At 56.7% G+C, this 6,266-nt stretch overlaps 1 long non-coding RNA gene across 1 annotated transcript; it reads left to right on the top strand.

The window, feature by feature from the left end:
* Positions 1 to 145: 145 nt before the first annotated feature.
* LOC140612395 (uncharacterized) lies at positions 146 to 3,093 on the top strand. The gene is made up of 3 exons (XR_012013637.1): positions 146 to 195; positions 520 to 1,183; positions 2,843 to 3,093. It is a non-coding gene; the product is annotated as an uncharacterized lncRNA (long non-coding RNA).
* The last annotated feature ends 3,173 nt before the right edge of the window (positions 3,094 to 6,266 follow it).

Below are 6,266 nucleotides of genomic sequence, written 5' to 3'. Positions count from 1 at the left end.
CTTCCTAGAAGTGCCCCACCCTGCCTGGGCACAGTCCAGGGTTTCATGCCCTTCGAACCACACTTGTGATCGGTATTGACAAGCAGCAGGATAATCATTAACCACCACCAGGGGCTGGGCCAACGGCTCAAAAGGCACTGGGCCCAGGGCGTCCCTGCTTCCTCCTTGTGCCCAGAGGGCCAGCCAGGCGCCCAGGTAAGAACCTGCCCAGACAGTCAGACCCCCGCAGCCCCCCTGCCTCAGGGCTCTCCTGAGCCTGGCCACCTGCAACAGGGGCCCCAGCCCTTCTGACAGGGAAAGGAAAGGGCCGAGGCAGCCGCTGGGTAACCTAAGCAAGTCCCTTCCAGCCCGGGGCCTCCATTTCCACCTGTGAGATGAAGGAGCTGGGACTCCTGCTTGGGGGGTCACCACCGCTGCCTCCACCAAGTTTGGTGCTTGGCCTTGCCTGGTGTCTTTGGGAGGGCCTTCTGGGCTTTGGAAGGGGGGAGGTGTCACCTGCTCTGGTGTCTTCATTCACAGGCTTGTCCTCCCGGGCAAAGGACTCCTGCCCAGGGACCTCCCATCCCGCCTTGACTGCATCCCAAGAGGAAGGAGGCCACTTCAGAGAAGCTGCCAGACAGGAACAGACCTCACGGCCCTGCTCTGTGACCTTGGGCAGCCTCCTTTGCCTCTCTGGGCATTTCCACTGCCAGGAGAGGGAGGCATGGCCCAAGTCTACTCTCGAAGCTCAGAATCCTAGGTCCCCTTCCTTTCCAGAAGCGTGGGTTCTCTAAAGTGTCCCCTTGGTGGGTAGACTGGCATTGGAGCCTGTCCCTGAAGCCTCTTGAGCCAGATCCTATCTGTGGGATGGGAGGGTAGGTGAGAACACACTTTGCAGGAGAAAAGTCTGCTCCCTCGGGGGTCCTGAGCCAGCTCAGGGACCAGAAGCAGAAGTCCCTTCCACTCCCCACAGCAGGAAGGGAACCAAAGGTTGAAGGGAGGGTGGCTTCCCACCAGCCAAGGCCAGAGTGCAGGACGGGCCCATATTTGCATGTGAGGAAGCAGCAGCGACTCAGAGAGGTTAAGCCAAGTGCTCAAGGTCACTCAGCTCTCAGACCCCTGCTGGCTCTCAGGCCACAGAGGTGCTAAGTGTTCCTCCGGATGGCGGTTGCTGACAGCCCTGTTCTTAGCACTCTGCCAGCAGGTTTGTGTATCAGCATCTTTTCATGGTTCCTGTTCTCCCTCCCCCCATGGCTCTTTCTGTCCTGTCCCTCTTTGCTCTGTTCCTTTCCAATCCTCTCTTGTTCCACATCTGCTGCTCTCCTGACCTCTCTGCCTCACTCTCCTACTTTCTGTGTACCCCCCTCCACAGCCTCTGTCATGTCTCCAGCTCCTCATCTGGGGCCATCCTCGGGAATCTGAGTAGTGGAGTGGGGGGTGGGGGTCCCTGCCCTGGAGGCCGACCGATGCCCTGCCATCCCTTGCTGTCCCTCTGTCCTGTGTCTGCGGCAGGAAGGGTGGGCAAAGGGCAGAGGGTGGAGGCTGTGGTGGCCCAACCTGGGGCCCAGCTCTGGTTGGGAAAGAAAGGAGGAAAGAAGGAACTTGGGGACTGAGGGTGTGGGGGTGTCAGTGGGCAAAGGCTGCCCAGGAGCTGTAAATTGGAGCCACTCCCGGCTTTATGAGCAGAGCTGGGGCTGAGCCCGGACTTCACCCAGAGAAGGAGGGCTGGTGTGGGACTCTGGGTGTGGGCCCTGGATGATAAGGAGCTTCAATAAAAAGACCATGAACCTCGAGGTGTTAGGACCCAGGAAGCCCAGATGGATGGGCATGAGGTCCTCCCCAGACTTCTGCCCAAGGGGAGATACCAGGCAGGCAGGGCCAGGCCTCCAGTTGGTTCCTACCCCCTGTAACAGCAACTCCATGTGGAAGTGCCCACTGGTTCCAGTGGGGCTGCTGTTATCGGGGATGGGGACCTGTACCCACGGAGGAGGAGAGGTAGCTGCCACCAGCAGACCAGCAGGGACCTCCATGGCCACGCTCCCGGGCCCAGGATGGCAAAGGGTGGCGGGCTGTCAGCAGGCTGCTGAGATCGAGTGCACAGGGCTCTGACCTATGAATTGACAGCCAGTGCTCTCATCTCTCCTCTGGCTGCCAATTCCATAGGTCACAGGTATGTTCGCCTCAATGCCAGCCACCAGGATCTGCGGGGGAAGGGACGGGGCTGGGGTGTCCAGAGGGCAGTGAAGACTTGCTACCCCAGTGCAGCGCTCAGGCCCAACTCCCTCCTGTTTCATTCCTACCTTTCCTCCTGGGAGCCTGCACTGCTTTAGGTCCCCACCTAGACGGACTGTGTGTGACATGCCTCTGTGCTTTACCCGTCCTGTTCCCTCTGCTTGGAACACCCTGCTAGCTTTTTTTGCCAGGTTCACCTTTACTAACTGTTCCAAGATCTGTCCAAGCATTTGCTGCCTCCAGGAAGCCTTCCCGAAGCCCACTTGGTCCCTACTGCCCACCTGGGCACCCCCAGCACCCTGGGCTTCCCCAGAGGACTGAACTCCCCCGGTGTTTCCACCCTCCCCACCACCTGTGAGGTCAGCTTCCAGCCCAGGCCGAGCCCAGGTGCGTGCTCAATAAATGTCTGAACAGATCCTAAGCCTTCATCTTGTACCCCAAGGAAGCACCACCAATGTCCTGTGTGGCCAAGAGGGGGCCAAGGGCCCTGGGCCCCAGTCTGTGTCCTCCCCCCACCCCCAGACAGGGACCCAGAGCTGCCTCCCGTCCACTCACCCCCTTTCTCTTCCTTTTCTCCTCCCACTCTCCTCTCTCTCTCTCTCTCTCTCTCTCTCTCTTTCTCTCTCGCCAGTCCCCAACCCTGCAGGCTCCCCCAGCCCAGGTAGCAGTTGTGGTGGTAGCAGAGAAGGCACCTTAGGGGGCAGGACTCCGACCTAGCCCCCGCTCCAGCTTCCCACACAGCCTCACCCCTGCCTGGCTTTAATATGATGCAGCTCTGGAGACATCCTCATTGGAATAAGAAGGCTTCTGCTGCAAAAGATAAACTTTTCAAACCTGGAAACACAGACCTAAGAATAAAGTTCGAATTGCTTAATAACAGGATCCGGTTCTTGTGTCCTCTCTGTGCACTGGGCACTTGCACACAGTGGTCACGTGGAATTAACTTGACAACCTTGCAAAGCAACTGTCATGAGCCTGTGCAGGAGATGAAGACAGACTCAGAGGGTGAGCATCTTGCTAAAGTCACAGAGTCGTTGAACCTTCCATGGGCTATGCTGCTGACAAGCCTCTGGCCACCCTCTCTGGCTCTTGGTGACGCTGTCACTTATCCCAGTGTGGCTGCTTTGCTCACGCTGCCCCATCGGCTCCGGATCCCTGGGCCCCCGTCCCTGTGGAGGCCCAGCTCAGATGTCCCTCTCATGACTGCTGGAGCCCACACCTTGAGCTCTGTGAGCCTCTCCCACCATCCCCTTATCTTATTTCTGCGGGGTTGAGAGCTCTGTTGCACTTATCTTATCCTTGTGCTGGTCTGAGACTCCTTGAGGGCAAAAGTCCACTATTCACTCATCCTGCCTGAGCCCCCCCACCCCTGCCACCGCCCCTGCGTGGTAGGTGTTCAAGATACACCAGCCAAATGGCAAGGAGTTGAACTCTGACCCTCTTAGGGGTTGTCAGGCCCCAGGCCCAGAGTACAGGCTTAGGCTGGAAGGTGGTGGGAGGCAGCCACCCCTGCCTTGGGGGTCCACCTCCATCAGCCTCCGCAGAGCCTCTGCCAGCCCCAGCTCCAGCAGATCAGGTCCCAGGTCCCAAGCAAGGCAGACCCAGCTGCCTCTGACTGGCTCCTTTCTCTTCACTGACTGGTGGCCGTTTTTGGACAGGCCCTGGGCCTGTGCATGTCTTGCCTAGCCTAGGTCCTGCTCCCTTTCTCCTGAGCCCTCCGGGACAGGAGGGCTCCATCCTCTCCCTTGCCGGCTCCCAGGATGTTCTGTGACCTATCTCTCTCTTTTTTTTTTTAAGATTTTTAAAACAGATTTTATTTATTTATTCATGAGAGACAGAGAGAGAGAGAGAGAGGCAGAGACACAGGCAGAGGGAGAAGCAGGCCCCCTGCGGGGAGCCCAACATGGGACTGCATCTCGATCTCGGGTCTCCAGGATCAGGCCCTGGGCTGCAGGTGGTGCTAAACTACTGCCCCACCGGGCTGCCCTCTGTGAACTCTCTTAAGAGTCTCCATCACACCTGCCACCGGTGCCTAGCTATTTCCCGCCCAGCTCTGAACCCCCCGCCCAACACCCCGCCGCTGCCTTTTCGTTTCCTGTGGCCTCAGACTGGCACAGAGTAGCGTCTTAATAAATGCATGGTTAAGGGCTGACCCACGGGGGGCGGGGGAGGGGCAGGCGGGAGGCGCAGTAATTGCCGCCCGTGGGCTCCCTCTCCAGCACCACACATCTGTGAAACAGCAGGATGCCCACCAGGCATCCTGAGAGTATATGCAAATCCACTGTTCAACAGCAGAGAAGGGCTACGGGGATGGAAGGGTCAGAGAACCGGCTTCGAGGGGGGCAGTCTCCTTAGAGCGGAGGCTGAACTTAGCGTTTGCTGAGGTGAATAACGGGGAAAAGCGCAGAAAGGAGATGGGGCTGGGAGCTGGGGGCAGGGGTGGGGGGCCTGGGGGCCTGCTCTTCTGCGAGCCTCACTCCCTGCGGCCACCACCAGGGGGCGCACGGGGCCGCATCCCTGCCTCCCAAACTGAGTGGGGCGCGTCCTCCCCATCCTCCTCCCCAGCCCTTCCGGGAGCAGGCCCCAGGCGGGTGAGGCTCTGTCTGTCTGTGTCTCTCTCTCTGTGTGTCTCTCATGAATAAATAAATAAAATCTAAAAAAAAAAATTATAAAGTAAATTATAAAGTAAGAAAGAATTTCTGGGGGCGCCCGGGTGGGGCAGTCAATTAGGCATCGGACTCTTGATTTCAGCTCAGGTTAGGATCTGGGGGTCCTGGGACCAAGGGGGTTTGGGGGACTCCTTGCTCAGCATGGAATTTGCTTAAAATTCTTTTTCTCCCTCTTCCTCTGCCCCAACCCCCCTGTGCACTCTTGCTCATTCTCTCTGAATAAATAAATAAATCTTGGGGCACCTGGGTGGCTCAGTGGTTCAGTGTCTGCCTTTGGTTCAGGTCATGATCCCAGTGTCCTGGGATCCGGTCCTGCATCTGGCTCCTCCTCGCAGGGAGCCTGCTTCTCCCTCTGCCTGTGTCTCTCTGCCTCTCTCACTCTGCGTCTCTTATGAATAAATTAGAGGCAGAGACACAGGCAGAGGGAGAAGCAGGCTCCATGCAGGGAGCCCGACGTGGGACTTCATTCCAGGAATCCAGGATCATGCCCTGAGCTAAAGGCAGACACTCAAAGGCTGAGCCACCCAGGGGTCCCTCAATCAATCTTTTTTTTTTTTTTTTAACATTTTATTTATTTACTCATGAGATACAGAGAGAGAGAGACAGAGACACAGGCAGAGGGAGAAGCAGGCTCCATGCAGGGCCTGATGCGCAGGACTTGATCCAGGCATTCCAGGATCATGCCCTGGGCCGAAAACAGGGGGCAAACCACTGAGCCACCCAGTGTGTCCCTCAATCAATCTTGAACAAAGAAAATCTCCGTGCTGCAGGGCCCCCTCACATGGTCTTTCCAGGGCACCTCTTCCCAGGTCAGCTCAATGGTTCTCTTAATGATAATCATTTCATCGCCCTTCCCTGCAGTTCACCACCGTGTACACAGCCTAAAACAATATGTGTTCATTTTGCCTGCATTTGTTGTTGCTGTCGTTGTGTGTTTATCAGACAAGTGGAACCCTGCCCCTGGGTCCAGCTGTCTGCATAAGGTGGCTGGAGCCATCGTTGGTTCCCATTCATTCACTGCTGTGCGGCATTCCATTGTATGAAAACAGTTGGTTTCTCCATCGTTTTACTATAAATGGACTTTGGCACCGCTGGATGGTGCACGGGACAGCAAATAACACGGGACCAGGCTGTAGGGTGCCTGAAGGAGGAGCCCCTAGTCACAGGCCTTTTGTTGTTGACAGTCCTGAAATCTTCAGAAAAGTTGCAAGAAAAGTAAGAGGAACACCCGCATACCCTTCACCTGGATTCACCAACAGTTAACATTCTGCAACATTTACTTTCTCTTTCTCTTTCTCACACAGCTCAGGAATTTCTTCTGAACCATTTGAGAGAAGGTTACATGGGTTATGACCCTTCACCCTTAAATATTTCAACATGTATCCC

Source organism: Canis lupus, chromosome 21 (genome assembly GCF_048164855.1).
Source record: "Canis lupus baileyi chromosome 21, mCanLup2.hap1, whole genome shotgun sequence".
NCBI lineage: Eukaryota > Metazoa > Chordata > Mammalia > Carnivora > Canidae > Canis > Canis lupus.
This window is presented reverse-complemented; position numbering and strand designations above follow the sequence as displayed.